Genomic DNA, 18,778 nt, shown 5'->3' on the forward strand with positions numbered 1-18,778 from the left:
ATTGTAATTAGAATTGACAACCCGTTTAGCCTAGCGGGTATTGGCAGTAATCCAGTTCAGGAAGCTAATGGTCCTGGGTTCGAATCCCGGAGAGGGAATTTCTTTTTGTATTATTTTCTTTTTTGTTGGGGTCAGGTTTTTAAGAGCCCATCAACGTGCACACGCCACTGCTGAACACATTAAACTAATTTTTATGTAACTGGATTCGTCAACTAAAACAGCCGTTTTTGTTTTAAGTTCATAGATTGACGAATCCAGCGACATAAAAACTGGTTTGATGTATTCAAGGTACTTAAATACATAATACAGTCCGTAGCGGCCCCTTTTTTAAATACCTGTCGTTAAATTTAAATAATCACGATTATTTATTTTAGCAGTGGTGCTAGTGTGCACGTTGTTAGGCTCTTAAATTAGCATATCACAAATAAATAAAAAAAATACGTTATAAGAATAGATAATGATTAGGTACTATATTTAAAAATTCGTCAAATATAAAAGCTTACAAAAAGTTACGTATCATTAAGATATAAATATTTTCATTCCTATTAGGATTACTGTATATATGTTAGGAGCAATACACGTGAATACATACATTGATATATTATGGCAAATGGTTACAAGTTGTTATTACATCTATCCGGTTATCGGACATTTTCTGCTCCACAGTTCCACGCAGCGTTCTTGGTCACCGGAAAACTAGTCTGTATATGCAGCAGATACGTGCCCTTTGAGCTTTTTCCAATGAACGGCCCAGGATTAAATTATTATCTCACGCTCAAGCCATCTGCTGATTCACTTTCTAAAACAAAATAGTCACAAATTAAACAATATAATCTAACTTCCTAATTACTAACGTCGCTAATTCCTAAGGTCTAAATTTACCAGCTTACTCGTAAACAACGTGAGGTTTTACATCTATGATGAATTTAGATTATAATTTCGGACGCGATATAGCGTCCGCGGGACTTACGGGGATAGTAAGATTAAATTATTATATTTGAATTTGGTAATTAGTACGCTCATTTTTATTTAAAGATTAATATATTTCTTACCTTGAAATTATCGCTGTTTCTGGTTTACTGCAACGGTTTCCACACACACATTAGGGCTTTTCATAATCCGGATAAGAATAATAATTGATGAATTCGCCTTTGATTGCCGGATACAGCAAGGAAGGAAGAGAGGCAACGGTTTGTGGCGAGCACTGGCTGATGCGCGCTGTCGCGCAGGCCTGTGCTGTCTTGTGTGTCAATGATCTGAGACGTCAATGAATGGTTCCTAAGATTCTGCCTAACCGTTTTATTTAATATTTAAATGTTGTGTTGATAGCTCGATTACCGCGAGTGGAGTTATTGTTTTCTCATTACCAATTGTTCCTTTCCTACGAGTATTGTGAGAAGTAAAATAAAGCTGTTGACTTAGACGAAGAATTTTACTGTCGCCCGTCCGCCGATTATCAGCAGTTCCTCACTTCCACACTGGTAACCCCGAACGAACACCTGCAACCCAACTCGCAAAATGACAGACGACGCGCAAAAACATCTGATCAATACCAATTCAGGCGAAACAGCCACCGCATTCGGAGAACCTGTTCCTACCACTCCTGCTCCCGAGGTATACCGAGTCAGCGTTAAAATTCCACCCTTTTGGCCTGAGGAGCCCGAGATCTGGTTCGCCCAAATAGAGGGTCAATTCAACCTGTCCAAAATTACGGCAGATGAGACCAAATTTAATTATGTTATCAGTCACCTCGATCAACAACATTGTAAAGAGGTAAAGGATCTAATAATTTCGCCTCCAACTGATAATAAGTATAAAAAACTCAAGGAAGAGCTCATTAAGCGTGTGACCGCTTCCAAAGATAAGAAAGTCAAGCAACTGCTAATGCACGAGCAACTAGGCGAGCGCAAACCGTCCCAGTTCCTACGACATCTAAGGGACCTAGGCGGTCCTACACTATCTGAAGACCTTTTGTTGACGATTTGGAGATCGCGCCTCCCTAACAACGTCCAAACTGTCATCGCTGTTCAACCAGATGCTTCCCTCGACTTATTAGCAGACCTGGCAGACCGAGTTCAAGATATAGCACCAGCCACGCCGCAAGTGGCGTCCATGTCTTGCGATTCACCTGGCTCCTCCCTTCTCGAATTAAGAAATGAAATTGCAGAACTGAGGAAAGAAATACAAGATTTCAAGATTAATCCCGGTAGATCTCGCACGCCCTACCGTTCCGGACCCAGTCAACGTCAGCGTAGTAAGTCCACCCGACGATCGTCGTCAAGTTATCAAAGGTTCCCGTTATGCTGGTTTCATGCCAAATTTGGCAAGAATGCAACTAGATGCGATAAACCATGCGACTTTCCGTCGGAAAACTTGCCGGGCAGTCAGTAATGGCGACGGACGATTGCCCCAGTCCTTCAGGTCGCCTGTTTGTGACTGACCGCATGTCAAAAATGCAGTTTCTCGTCGACACTGGCAGCGAGCTCTGCGTTTTTCCTTGCACTGCACTAAAACAGCGCCGCCCAAAGACAAATTTTCAACTGAGTGCTGCTAATGACTCCATTATAAATACGTTTGGCTACGTACACCTGAACCTTGATCTGGGCCTTCGCCGTGAATACTCGTGGCGTTTCATCGTTGCCGACGTAAACAAAGCGATCATCGGGGCCGATTTTCTAAGCCACTACAACCTTATGGTCGATGTTCGACAGAAACGCCTGGTTGACGCTACCACCTCAATCTTTGCGATGGGAACACCCGCAATATCGTCAGATATGATATATTCTATTAAAGTTTTGTCCGGCGACTCAAAATGGCATAATTTGTTGAAAGAATATCCCGAAATTACTCATCCTGCAGGTGTCGACAGACAAGTTAAACATAATACGGTACATTTCATCAAAACAATCCCTGGCCCACCCGTCTTTTCATCTCCAAGACGCTTAGCGCCAGATAAATTATTAATCGCCAAGAAGGAGTTCGAAGCTATGCTGAAGGATGGAACAGCTAGACCATCAAAAAGCTCTTGGGCGTCCCCGTTACACTTGGCACCAAAGAAGGACAACGGTTGGCGTCCTTGTGGGGACTACCGCATGTTGAACGCCCGAACAGTACCCGACAGATATCCAATACGACACATACATGATTTTGCTCAAGGCATATCAGGATGCAGCGTATTTTCCAAACTGGATCTCGTGAAGGCGTACAACCAAATCCCCGTCAGTGAAGAGGACATCCCGAAGACAGCCATTACGACGCCTTTCGGGTTATTTGAATTCCCTTATATGACGTTTGGGCTTCGTAATGCCGGACAAACCTTCCAGCGCTTCGTCGACGAAATGACGAGGGGTTTGGACTTTTGCTACACGTATCTAGACGACTTCCTGATATTCTCTAGAAATGCCGAGGAGCATGAGATACACCTGCGTTGCGTCTTCAACAGATTAAAAGAATACGGCATGATTATAAACACGGCAAAGTGCATATTCGCCGTTCCAGAGATTACCTTCCTCGGTTACTCCATTTCAGCTAGCGGAACTAAGCCTCTAGATACAAAAATCGAAGCAATAAAGAATTTCCCAACCCCCAAGACCGTTAAGGAGTTGAGAAGATTCTTAGGGATGATCAATTTTTACAGGCGGTTCATTCCTAATGCTGCAAGTATCCAAGCTCCACTAAATGCACTACTTGGCGGACCTGTCAAGAACTCCCATCCCATAAATCTATCCGATAATACCTTGGAGTCGTTCAACAAATGCAAAGAAGGTCTCTGCAATGCCACAATGCTAGCCCACCCCATCTGCCAGGCAGAGTTGGGTCTGGTATGTGACGCATCTGACACTGCGATCGGTGCAGTCTTACAGCAGCGTCAGCGAAGCTCATGGCAACCTTTAGCCTTCTTCTCAAGAAAGCTCAGTCCTGCGCAAAGCAAGTACTCACCTTATGACAGAGAGCTCCTCGCAATAAACGAGGCCGTCAAATACTTTCGTCATATGATTGAAGCTAGAAATTTTACTATCTACACAGATCACAAACCCTTGTGTTTTGCTTTCGGCACACGAAAAGAAAAATGCTCACCACGACAGTTTAGGCATTTAGATTACGTGTCGCAGTTTTCAACCGACATACGTCATATTTCTGGCCAAGATAACGTTGTGGCTGACACCCTTTCTCGCATAGAGGAAATCCAGTCGTCCATTAATTTTGTCCAACTAGCAGAAGCCCAGCACAAGGATCCTGAGTTAAGTCAGCTTTTAAATAATAGCACATCTCTACGCCTTAAAAAAATCAAGCTTCCCGATGCACAGGTCGAGTTGTACTGCGACACCAGCACTCAAGTGCCAAGACCCTACGTCACTCAGTCATTGAGAAAACAGGTTTTTGATAGCCTACATTCGCTGAGTCACCCTGGGGCAAACTCATCAGCACAGCTTATCGCAGCACGATTCGTATGGCCAGGAATTAGAAAGGACTGTCGGAACTGGGCCCGAGCTTGCCTTTCTTGTCAACGTGTGAAGATAACTAGACATGTAACTGCTCCTTTAAGTAACTTTACACTCCCACGGGCAAGATTCACTGACGTTCATATTGACCTTATCGGACCGTTGCCCCCGTCTAACGGATATCGCTATTGCCTCACAGCCGTGGATCGCTTCTCCAGATGGCCAGAAGCAATACCACTCGTCGACGCGACAGCTGAAACTGTAGCCAAAGCCTTATTGTCAGGATGGATAGCAAGGTTTGGTTGTCCATCATCTATTGTTACAGACCGTGGCCGACAGTTTGAGTCCGCCTTATTTCAACACCTCGCCAAAATATCCGGTTTTCACCATAAAAAAACTACAGCATACCATCCAGCCTGTAACGGCCTTGTCGAACGCTTCCACAGGCAACTTAAGGCCGCCATCACCTGCCATTCATCAGAGAATTGGACCGAGTCACTTCCTCTCGTCCTGTTGGGAATAAGGAGCGCATTCAAAGAGGACTTACAAACTTCATCAGCCGAGATAGTCTATGGGGAGACACTAAGATTACCTGGTGAATTCTTTCACCCGTGTACACCCAGTACTACCGACTTGACGGACTTCATTGCTCGTCTTCGGTCAGCGACTGAAAAGCTCCAACCCAAGCATGCCTCACGACACTGTAATCCATCAATTTTCGTATACAAAGATCTACCCACCGCTAGTCACGTATTCCTGCGAGAAGACGCTCTGCGCGGTGCTCTGCAGCCAGCGTACACAGGCCCGCATCCGGTAATAGAAAGATCCGAAAAAGTTTTCAAGCTCATGATAAAAGGTAAACCCGTCACGGTCACGATTGACCGCCTTAAGCCAGCATATATATTGGAAGACGGCACTCATACTAAAGAACCTTCTATCCAAGATAAAGATATAATAAAGAATAAAGAAGACTCTGAGAATGTAAATAGAAAAATTATCCAAACCCGTTCTGGCCGTACGGTAAGGTTCCGTGATTACACTCGCCCGTAGTGACGGTCTCTGGAGGGGAGCCATGTGGCGAGCACTGGCTGATGCGCGCTGTCGCGCAGGCCTGTGCTGTCTTGTGTGTCAATGATCTGAGACGTCAATGAATGGTTCCTAAGATTCTGCCTAACCGTTTTATTTAATATTTAAATGTTGTGTTGATAGCTCGATTACCGCGAGTGGAGTTATTGTTTTCTCATTACCAATTGTTCCTTTCCTACGAGTATTGTGAGAAGTAAAATAAAGCTGTTGACTTAGACGAAGAATTTTACTGTCGCCCGTCCGCCGATTATCAGCAGTTCCTCACTTCCACAGGTTTAAATTTAACGAAGTCTGTGCGAAGACGCATTTAGATATATTATGTTTCTCGTACATATGTACGTCGTCCATAGTTTTTATTTATTAATTAATAGGTAAATAAATATATTTCAAGTGAATAAATCGTTTTATATGAAAACTGATATTTTTGCGTTAAATGACTTAAATGACAGCATTGACATTACAGACTTTTGTCTTGTCTATGTTCTTACCGGCCAGACCTTAATCAAGGCCCATCAAAGAGGCCTATTGACAAAGATTTTTTCAAATTTTATCAAGAAGAGTAGAGGCACGTCTACCCTTCATAGATTTTATGACCATAGACAAAGACAAACTGTAATAGATAATAATTTACATATTTCAAAAAATTAATAATAATTTACATATGACTTTGACTACTTCATAAAATACAAATCAAAATATATTTGATAAAATAATTGGATTTGTTCCTAGAAATCGTATATAGTTAGACCGTAAACAGTTTGCAGCGATTTTGGTAGTCCACGCAATGCAAGTGTCATTTTAAACGTCAAACTTCTATGAAATTATGACGTATAAATAACACTTACACTGCGTGGGCTATCAAATCCGCTGCAGACTTTTATTGGTGCGACTATAGACAAAGTCAGTTCTAGCAATGTTGCTGTAGTAAAATATTTTATGGTAATTACTGGCAATACAGCTCTAGAAACGGAGCACACATGTACATACCTTACAGGCATCAATTATGAAGGGTCACGTCTATGGAAGGTAGATAGTCACGTCATTCCAAGGAAGTCAATAGTCCTTGCATCACATCTTCTAGAGGCACTGGTCCCACCGCGAGCTAGTAAGCTATGAGCTATCGGCTATAAACACGAACAAAAGATAAGCACTCCCGTGTAAATAAAAGAGACACGGCGATATTTATAGCTCACCGCTGGGCGAGTAACTATTAAATCTTCGTACTGTCACCCGACGCGTTTTCATGTCAGAATGTCATAAGATCATATGAAATGATATGAAGATCATTAAGGTTATTTTCATACCATCAGGCGTTTTATTTTATAACTATTTTATAACAAAATGTTTAAATTATGTTAAGAGTGTTATCTATAATAAGCTTAGCTTGTATATTCATGCCGCTAGCAGTGTCAGAATATAAAAATAACGAAAATCCAGAATCGTCTACAAGTAAAAATGAAGATATAGTGTTTCGTATTGTTAACGGAAAACCAGCGAAATTAGGCACGATCCCTTACCAGGTAATAGAGATTTTAGAAACAACATTAACTAAGATATTCTGCCCTTATTATGTATAGGAATTATCCAATAGCATACGTGCAGTGCAAAGTAAAAGTAGAATAAAGTTCTACCTATTATACTATTCCGCTTTTAATAGAATAATACTTCACTATTTTATGTCTCAACAAAATAAAATTCGTAAACTAAACAGAAAGTAAAAGCAATAAAGAGACACATTTTGTGTCTCAAATATACCCTTTGCATGTTTTATACAGTTAAAATTATCACAGACGATTTTTTCGGCTCGGGCCCCAATCTGTTGAACAAAGCCTTTGTTTCTTACACGGATGAAAGAATGAGCGCGCCGCACTCTGACGGGAAACAGCATGAGCCTAGATTAGTATGGGAACCTATGTCGCCAAAACGCTGTCACAAAAATTGGCCCTATTTTCTTATTTACATCGTACGTTTTAGTATTTTTTTTTATAGCGGCATAATAAATAAATAAGTACTGCAATTTTGTTCAACAGATTAAGGGCCACTTGCACTGCATTATTAACTTGAATATCTATTATTTATTTAATTTTTAGTGTTCCGTGCAAAACTTTGCTCACGGAACATTTATGGGATCACTTTTCGGTCTTGCAAATCAGTTAAGCGTTTTTCTCAGAGACCGTTGGACGTAGATATTATAGGTAATTTTGGTTATAGGTCAGTAAATGAATGCTCAAAAAACGTTGTAGAGGGAAATGCTAGGAACACAATTTTTGACTCCGTAACTTTGTTTAGACTAGTTAGGAGGTGAACTTATCAAAAGTCCCCGGCTGTAGCCCCGGTGCTGCGGGGTAGAGGGGGGTAAGAAGGTCGAATTTTTCGGTTTTTCATTGATATCTTGGAAACTTTGCATCTTAGCGACATGACCACTAAGACAAACCGAAAGCTCATAAAATTAGTTACAAGTTTTATCTAGTCAAGTTTTTCGATATCTTGAATAGTTTTTGAGATACCCGCTCTTGAAAGTTTATTTAGGTATTTTAATTTTATCTTGATATCTACATCAGTGATGCTGTTAGGCCATGTTTGGTATCATTTTCGTATAAATCGGGGGTGCTGAATTCATTTATGGTATCACATTGACACTATTCCGAAGTAATTAACCAAAATTTAAAAAAAATATATTTTTAAAAATCCCTCTTCACGCTTAAACCGCTGAACCAATTTCGTTGAAATTTTGTATAGAAATAGTTTCAGTCTCGACACAGGACATAGGATGGTTTTTATAACCAAAAGCATCTTTTGAGGATGTGAAAAGTGGGGTGGAAGTTTGTATGAGGAGTCAATAACCGCTGAACCGGTTTAGGTGAAATTTAGGATGGTATACATCTGAGATTTAGATGAAAATGATACCTAACATGACTTCAAACTTTACCTTAAGCAGTATTTACCTCAGGAATTCAGTTTCGTCGACGAAGTTGAATTCCCCCCATACTCCATTTCACAACTTTAAAGGATGATTATTGAGATAAAAAGTATCTTATGTCCTGTCTTGGGACTCGAAATATCTGTATACCAAATTACAATTAAATCGGTTGAGCGGTTTAAGCGTGAAGAGGAATTTAAAAAAAAAAGGTATTTGTTTAAAGTTTATATGTTTTTTCTAAGGAATGGTGTCAATGTGATACCAAAAATGAATTCAGCACCCCCGATTTATACGAAAATGATACCAAACACGGCCTAGCAGCTTCACTAATGTAGATATCAAGATAAAATTGAAAGCCCTAAATAAACTTTCAAGAGCGGATATCTCAAAAACTATTCAAGATATCGAAAAACTTGACTGAATAAAACTTGTAACAAATTTTATCAGCTTTTGGTTTGTCTCAGTAGTCATGTCGCTAAGACGCAAAGTTTCCAAGATATTAGTGAAAAACCGAAAAATGAGACCTTTCCCCCCTCTCCCCCCCAGCACCGGGGCTACGGCCGGAGACTTTTGATATGTTCACCTCCTAACTAGTCCAAACAAAGTTACGGAGTCAAAAATTGTGTTCCTAGCATTTCCCTCTATAACTTCTTATTTCTTGGCCTATTAGTTCTATAGCTTTTCCCTTCGACTTCGAGCTCTAAGCGAGCGTCTAATTATTTTTGTTCGTGATAAAACCTCTCTTAGTCCTAACAATAGGTAATGACTGTCAGCCCGATTCGAACAAATCTTATAAGATATCACACCGATAATATGATACTTGATCTGTCATGTCAGTATCAAAAGTGACGTTTTTGGTTGAAGAAATGTCAATTTGACACTGACAGATCAGTATCGTATCGATGTGTCATCTTATAAGCATACATCGGGGTTTTCGGTGCGGAAATGATTTCGTGTAAGTATTTATAACTTTGTTTATTGTAAAATAATTACCAAACTATGAATTAAACGAAGGTCCAAATGTGCTTAGAAATGTTAAATTAGTATAGTTATTTACAGTTTTTACCTGTTATTTGGCTAGTGTACAACATTCCCGCACCGAAAACCCCGATGTATGCTTATAAGCATTGTTCGGACCAGGCCATGCATATAAGATGTCACACCGATATGATACTGATCTAAGCTGTCAGTGTCAAAGGAGACGTTTTTGGTTGAAGACTACCACACCACCACCGCCACCGCGATCACCGCAAAGCGCAATGTGGACGCGTTCAGATTATTGATAAGGCCGTATTGTACGGTTGCTTTCGCGGCCCACAAGTGGTCTGAGGCGGGACCGCGGTAAACTATATACCTAATTCATGTTTGAAATATACTTTTTTGTAATAAGTTTGTATGAAATTTAGTTGTAGTTGGCCATAAATAAATGAAATTATTCTTATTCTAATAAATATCCTATTTGAAAATTAAAGATCAGTATCATATCATATCGGAGTGACATCTTATAACGTCGGCTTTAAGTGTATTTTTGTCCAAGGTAGCAATTACTAATTTCCTTGAAATAGAGTTACGAGGTTTGCGACTTAAGGGGACCTCTGATTAACAGTCCGCCGGACGGTATCGGCCTGTCAGTTGGAACAAAATTTTGACAGTTCCGAACAACTAACAGGCCGATACCGTCCAGCGGGCTGTTAATCAGTGGGCCCCTTTAAGCCGACGATAATCATTGTTCGACTCCGTGTATTTTCAAGGTTTCGCTGAAAATGCCCATCGGTGACGGCCAATACATCAGCTTTTGCGGCGGTTCTGTGATAGCGGAAAACAAGGTTCTGACAGCGGCGCATTGCTTAACAACCGATGGAAATATTTGCAAAAAACTTTGTAAGATGTAAGAATTGAATATAACATTGGAACATACCAAAAAGCTCGGCACCAGACCACAAAATAAGTAATAGTATTATCATACAGAACGGCCACGCACCGCCCCGCCCCGACTCGCATTACCTCGCCCCGCGACTGGCCGCGACATGAATCTGGCGGACTTCAGGCCTCCTCTCTAAGCGACTTACCCACACATACACAATGACGCGTTTACAGACAGGCCGCGCACACATATAGTAGTATACCCTATAATGGACGTGGAACCAGTAATGGGACAAAAAAACATAATTCCTCTAAAATAAGTATCTAAAAGTAGTTTATAAACACTGGCAGTATATTATCATAAATACGAGTCCTAGAGCTGTTTCAGTTTGAAGTTTAATTAAATTTGGTTGCTTTTTAAGAAATTGGCGTCAACCTAAAAGTTGTCGTGTCACTGAAAAAAAATACCACTACGAATTCTTAACAACTTCGCTAAGAGAGGTGAGTTAATTTATTAAATTTCAATTAAGTAATTAATACTTGATGAAAACTAGAATGTGTTTTGTTAATTGCATTTACCATGAGATAAGGTATACAACACACTATGTTGTGGCTCCACAGATGTAAAAAAAATAGTGGTATTTGGCCCAATCCCATTATAGGAGCTGTAAAACTGCGTACCTCCTATGATGGGACAATTGACAGAATGATGCTTGAAATGCCATAATTTCATGTTTAAACAATACAGAAGTAAAATGTAGTTACGAAATATGTCAATCATGAGATTCATGAGGTATTCTCGGACTTCGGATGAATTAATATCGTTTTTCCAAACTTTTATTTAACTTGCCCTGTTAGTTAGTGTGGGTCAATCTTGGTAGCTGAATTTGAGCCACTTTTCGATTTCAGTTGAAATTTTGTGTAAGTACGTAATTAAGTATGCAAATCGGATGATAAAGCAATATTATGATAACATGGACCAAATCTGATGATGGAGACAGGTGGCCATGGGAACTTCATCGCAATAAACCCTAACTAATTGTGTTTGGGTTTATTAGAATTGTCTCGATGGATATAATACAATAATATTTCGCTGTGGAAAGAAAAATACATTCAACGATAAAATCTTATACCAAAAATCGAATTTTTTGCCATAACTTATTCCCCATTTCAATATTTTATACTGATAGAGCAATGTCCATTATAGGGGGCCCATTACTGGATCCACGTCCATTACCGGGGGCCCATTACTGGAGCTTTGGTGTCCATGACTGGAGAAAAAAAGCATAGTTTTAATTTGTTAAATATGTGGAAACGAACTGCAGTATCTTTGATACAACCTGCCTAAAACATGAAAGAGGGATAAGACTTTCATCTTTTAACACGCTAAGCGGTAGACCATTTACATGTATACGGGAAATATCATAAATACTCCAAATTTCCTCTTGAATGTCCTATGACTGGTGCTGTTACTATATACCTAAACGCAAATGATTTTTGATGTATGGCGTGTCCGCCCTGTGACCAGAATATCGCCGCCTCAAGCGGTTTCCAAGGTATCGTCTTGGGTCGTCCCATTCGTTTTTCGTCAAGTTCTTAAATTAGTCCTATTCTGCTTTCGTCACTCATTCTACATTGAAAGCGACCGATGATTGTGACGAATGTAGAATGAGTGACGAAAGCAGAATAGGACTAATTTAAGAACTTGACGAAAAACTAATGGGACGACCCAAGACGATACCGTTTCCAAGTGGCGCCGCTGTCACACAATCTCATGCTCTCTAGCAATCCCACATTGCATTTTGGCATTTCATTCCAAATTCATTCCCTGAGCACACAATTGGTACCTAATTTGTAGGTACTTCATTGAAAAATATAATATAACTCTTCAGTTTGGAATTATATTCGTATTTAGTCCTGGATAATTTAACAGTGTAGTACATCTCGCTCGCTTGGGCAAATATATTTAGAGTTGCCAGATAAAAGAAAAAATCCCCAACTGTCACGATGAAACTTCATATATTTCCTTGCGCCTTCACGCGACCTGTCGCACTTTATTATAATTTAAGTTTTATCGAGTAATTATTAGTTTTTTTTTTATAATAACCGATGCAGTTATACCTAAAAGTCGATATGCAAGTGCAAAGTGCACATGAAAAGTGAAATTTATAAATATCGGGACGTAAGTGCATGTGCAGGCCCAGACGGAGATGGCGGGACGACTTAGACGCCTTCATCAGTGGCTGGCCGGAGAAGGCACTACAGCGGGAGTTGTGGAAATCAAGGGGAGAGGCCTTTGCCCAGCAGTGGGACACTACAATAGGCTAATTAAAAAAAAAAAGTGCATCATCACATGTAATTGAAGGGATGTTTACAAAAACAACATAACTGCTTAGAGCGGGTGACACTTTTTTAATTTAAGAACATTGTTAATCGTTTCAGGTATCAACCAGTGTAGTCAGTTATGTTGTTTTTGTAAACATTCCTTCTTGTATACCTACATCTGATGTACAAGGCTGTACCCAGTCTTGTACATCTTTACGGATGATTTAAGCAGCATTTGTGTTCAGCTGATAAACTACATACGAACAAAGGTACAATACCAAAGACTATACATGGAAATCTTAATCAGTCAGCCATTGGATGGAGTTTTAATATTAATTAAATTTTAATATAATAAATTTTGAGCCAGTCTAAAGCTCCAAACTCTTATTTATTTATCAAACTTTTAGGCCTTTATAAGACAGGTTAACATTTTTTCCCCAATTGTTTGGAACCCTTTTACAAAATGGTAAGGTTAAATTTAGCAAAAGCTCATGTCCAGTCAACGGTAAAAATATGGGTGTAGACAACTTACTCAAAAATATGTCCCATAGTTCTTAATTCACTGACATAAGAGTTATGGGACATATTTTTGAAATGATTTGTACACCCATATTTTTACCGTTGACTGTCCATTAAAGGGCAGATTTGGATTCATTTGTGATAAGAAAGTAGAAATGGGTAGGTTGGTAAACTTGATAGGTAATATAAAAAGGTAGGCAGGTGGGTAGGTATTATAGGTAAGTAATAAGTATGCAATAGTTATATATGTATATCACAGTTAGCAACATTCGAACATTAGTGTTCCCATTACCTTGCATTGTTTGTTTTTAAAGGGTCAAAAGAAGGCCTTGTCTACCAGATAGGTATAGCAGAATTCTTGAGATTTTAAAACAGTAACGGTCTTATCTAACTGTAAGCCTAAGACATTAAATAGAGCAATTAGTTAAGCATGTACTGGAAAGATTCTTATCCAAAGAGAATGTTTGATACCTATTGGTACTGTAAAATTACTTTGATACCTACTTGACAGGAAACTTTCAAATTACGCAAAGACTCGGCACTAAATTAAATTGTTGTAGTTGTATTGTGGTACCAAACCAAACTAATATATAGGTACATACATATACCTGGGATATATATATATCTGGGAGACAGAGATTTGCTCGGAAAACATATAAAACCTCAAAAGTGCGCTTTTTACCAGAGATATGTAAGAGATATGCTAGATCAATTTATCGCTCCAAAAACCCTCATAATATATAGCAAATTTCGTCGAAATCGTTAGAGCCGTTTCCGAGATCCACGAAATAAATACAGGATATAGGTTCCTCCAAATAACAAGAATTGCTCGTATACATAAGCTTGTAAAGGTATTGGAATATATTGATATATGAAAATACTCGTGAAAATAAACATAATCATGAGCACAATAATCAGAATAACCCTAAAACACATTATTTATTTGGTACAGATATGAAATAAAAAGCTTAGTGAATTTGTATGTCGTGGCTGGGACGCTACGGAACCTTGGAAGATACCAAAGAGACGAGGAAGGTACTGAGCAGTGGAGAAAAATGCCAAAAGTCAGGATACCCAGCCATTTCTGGTTTCCTGAAAACGACATATGCGTAGCGGTAAGTCGCTAAATTATCATCATTTTTTAAAGTTACACAGCATTACAGTATAAAACCAAGGCACTGTGAAACTATTTACAAAAGAAAAAAAACCATACACATAAATGGAATAAAATTAACTAAACATTAGATTTGGGCGATGACGTAATATCTAATACTTATAAGGGTAATCTGAAGAAGCTTTCGCTTTCCAATGAGCGTGATATAGTTAAGTACAGTCGCCATCAGATATATCGGAGCGGCCGAGGTGTTCACAATATCTGAACACGCACTCTAACGCCCTGACAATAGAGACGTGTTCAGATATTTGTGAGCGCCTTAGCTGCTCCGATATATCTGATGGCGACTGTACTAACCTTTATTTCTATTTTACACTTGTAAGATATATTATACACGGTGGCTAAAAAATAACTGCATTCCCGTTGCCAGGGAGGTTTTGGGATTATACTGACAAACTTTTACTACCAACCCCGAAATCGCGAGAGAAGAAATTCCCTCCCATAGAAATTGGACCAGTCAAAAAATTCGACACATCCTAACAGCAACGGAAATGCAGTTATATTTTACCATTACCCACCGTGTTTTAATTGAATTCCGTTAACTTCGGGGTATGGTTAAGTACGTTTAAGAGAACTAAATGCAATAGTTAATTTTAAAAAAATAGTTTAAACAGTAATTAAATGTATATAATGGACGTGGAACCAGTAATGGGACAAAAAAACATAATTCCTCTAAAATAAGTATCTAAAAGTAGTTTATAAACACTGGCTGTATATTATCATAAATAAGAGTCCTAGAGCTGTTTCAGTTTGAAGTTTCATTAAATTTGGTTGCTTTTTAAGAAATTGGCGTCAACCTAAAAGTTGTCGTGTCACTGAAAAAAAATACCACTACGAATTCTTAACAACTTCGCTAAGAGAGGTGAGTTAATTTATTAAATTTCAATTAATTAATACTTGATGAAAACTAGAATGTGTTTTGTTAATTGCATTTACCATGAGATAAGGTATACAACGCACTATGTTGTGACTCCACAGATGTAAAAAAAATAGTGGTATTTGGCCCAATCCCATTATAGGAGCTGTAAAAATGCGTACCTCCTATGATGGGACAATTGACAGAATGATGCTTGCCATGCCATAATATCATATTTAAACCATACAGAAGTAAAATGTAGTTACGAAATATGTCAATCAGGAGGTATTCTCGGACTTCGGATAAATTAATATCGTTTTTCCAAAATTTTATTTAACTTGCCCTGTTAGTTAGTGTGGGTCCAATCTTGGTAGCTGAATTTGAGCCACTTTTCGATTTACGATTCAGTTGAAATTTTGTGTAAGTACGTAATTAAGTATGTAAATCGGATTATAATGCAATATTATGATAACATGGACCTAATCTGATGATGGAGACAGGAGGTGGCCGTGGGAACTTTTTCGCAATAAACCCTAACTAATTGTGTTTGGGTGTATTAGAATTGTCTCGATGGATCTAATACAATAATAATTGGCTGTGGAAAGAAAAATACATTCAGCAATAAAGCTTATACCAAAAATTGATTTTTTTTTCCCTAACTTATTCCCCATTTCAATATTTTATACTGATAGAGCAATGTCCATTATAGGGGGCCCATTACTGGATCCACGTCCATTACCGGGGGCCCATTACTGGAGCTTTGGTGTCCATGACTGGAGAAAAAAAGCATAGTTTTAATTTGTTAAATATGTGGAAACTAATTGCTGTATCTTTGATACAACACGCCTAAAACATGAAAGATGGATAGGACTTTCATCTTTTAACACGCTAAGCGGTAGACCATTTACATGTATACGGGAAATATCATAAATACTCCAAATTTCCTCTTAAATGTCCCATGACTGGTGCTGTTACTATATAGCGTTGTTGTAACACGGGCATTACATTTAACTCAACCAAACAATTGAAAGCTGCGACATATCAATATCATTTCGAACATCGATCGACCGAGATTGTACTTAAGTTTAATCTACTACTAGATTGATCTACTAAATATAGATTAGATACTAGATTCTAGCATCGGAAAATCTTATGTTGTTGAAATTAAGTTTCCGGTCGGTGCTACATCTATTGTCACTTGACAGTACTACTATTGCTACTTAAAGTACTGACAATTCCGCTACTCGATGCTAGATGTCGACTATTAAAATAGGTACTAATATTTTTGGTACAGTCAACGGTAAAAATATGGGTGTACAAATGATTTCAGAAATATGTCCCATAACTCTTGTGTCAGTGAATTAAGAACTATGGGACATATTTTTGAGTAAGTTGTCTACATCCATATTTTTACCGTTGACTGTACCAAAAGTGATGTATGAAGTGAGCACTCTTGTCTTACTTATATTTCTCTATGGTTTAGTAACAATTGTATGAACTCATTCTAAACACTAATCAATATGTAAACCGGCCCTAAGGCAAGTGTACACGCTTGTAGAGGCCTTATAGAAAAAAAAAATATTGGTTAAGGTATTGCCTGAAATGGAGTTACTTAATCTTGATTAAAGCTCAGGAATCATCATCATCATCACTTCAGCCTATATACGTCCCACTGCTGAGCACAGGCCTCCTCTCATGCGCTAGAGGGCTTGGGCTTATAGTCCCCACGCTAGCCCAATGCGGATTGGGGACTTCACATACACCTTTGAATTTCTTCGCAAATGTATGCAGGTTTCCTCACGACGTTTTCCTTCTCCGAAAAGCTAGTGGTAAATATCAAATGATATTTCGTACATAAGTTCCGAAAAACTCATTGGTACGAGCCAGGATTTGAACCCGCGACCTCCGGATTGAAAGTCAGACGTCATATCCACTCGGCCACCACTGCTTAGCTTAAGCTCAGGAATGCACCCTTGAAATTAACGGAAATAAAAAAAAACACGGTGTATATATTATAATATATAATTACTATAATTAGTATGTATGCTAGTATGTACCTACTTTATGTATTTTATTCTACAGTGTTATGTTAGTTTATTTTTCTTAAATATTACTGTACATCTCGTAAGTTTGTCTATCTGACCTGACTGGAGTTTTCCTCTCATCTACTCGAAGGTTAGCTGGAAGAGATCCCTTATAGTTCGCCTTAGTACTTCCATTAATGTAATTTATTTTTGTAAGCCTGTGTTGTATTGTGTATACAATATAACACAGTAGTAGTAGTAAATGTAGTAATCACTTAATTTATTATATAATAAAGTGATTACTATAGTACATTGTAGGAGAGGACGGAAAACCGCTAAAAGATGGACGAGTGAGTTCGAGGGCCGACACGTTAGTGGAGGCCCTCGACTAATACGAGTCCATCTTTAGCGTTTCCGGCCGAGGCATTACATAGTGCTTTTCACGACTACTGCGAGGAAATAAGAAAACATTTACATAACTATAAGTACTAGCCCGCGATTTCTCTGGTAGCAAATTACTAGCCACTGCCTGTACTGTCTCTTGAATTTCGGTAGGCGTCAGCGTAAGAATATCATTTTCTTTACTAGAAGAACTCATTTTTATAGCGAGCGTAGATACGCGTTTCTTATATTTTTTAGTCAAACACAATATACACTATCCAATTCAGTAAGTATTTTCAGATCCCGCCTTTTTTACTTTTTTTACCACTTTTAAGAGGCGTTTTTCTGTTATTTACTTCAAACCAACTCTAAAATTAGAAGCGTTTTTGCTAAAAAAACCACAAACAGCTACAAAAGTCAAAAACGCCTTAAGCGTGAACTGAATGGATAATTGTTTAAAAAAAATGAAGTGAATGGTTTTGTCATTTCTTTTTTTGTTTAAACAAGAAATTGGTTCTATAAATAACCTAATTTTATTTTTGAAGGAAAAAGTTGCGCAAAAAAGACCCTTTATTGTTTTTTTATGTTTTAAATGATACTCATTGCTGTAGCGAACTGTCACCAATGACAGATGATGATAACAATGAAACATTGTAGTAGTGGTGGTTCAGGTGCTACAGCTATTGCCTACTTTCCAGCTTGGTTTTAGACCATCTATTGCTACATTTCCGAACAGTGGCGTGAAAATACATTTACTACTACTACTTTTACATATTAAAGTAAATCTTACAGCTCACAGAAAGTCTGCATCATCAGCTTATAAATTTATTTACAGTTTACAGATGTACCATTTGTTTTTAACGATTATGTAAAGGCCCTGCCCCTTGCCTCGCGTAAGACGGATTATGGATCTATGGACTGTGTTGCATCAGGCTGGGGAAAGATAAATAGTCAAGTAAGGTTAATGTTTGACAATTGACGCCCTTATTCATAAACGCGCTACAAACCTAAATTAGCTAATAATCGTTTGTCTTTATCTGTCATTTTGACTTATGTATTTGTAAGAAAGGAATAAAACACAATTTAACTAAATCAGGCCCGTAATTTTTTATGAATAAAGGGGTTAGTCAACTAGCTGCTAAGGGGTTGTGCACAAATCACGCGAGGTGTTTCCGGCTACTTTTTGAC

The sequence above is a fragment of the Cydia fagiglandana genome, chromosome 10, assembly GCF_963556715.1.
Source record: "Cydia fagiglandana chromosome 10, ilCydFagi1.1, whole genome shotgun sequence".
Classification (NCBI taxonomy): Eukaryota; Metazoa; Arthropoda; class Insecta; order Lepidoptera; family Tortricidae; genus Cydia; species Cydia fagiglandana.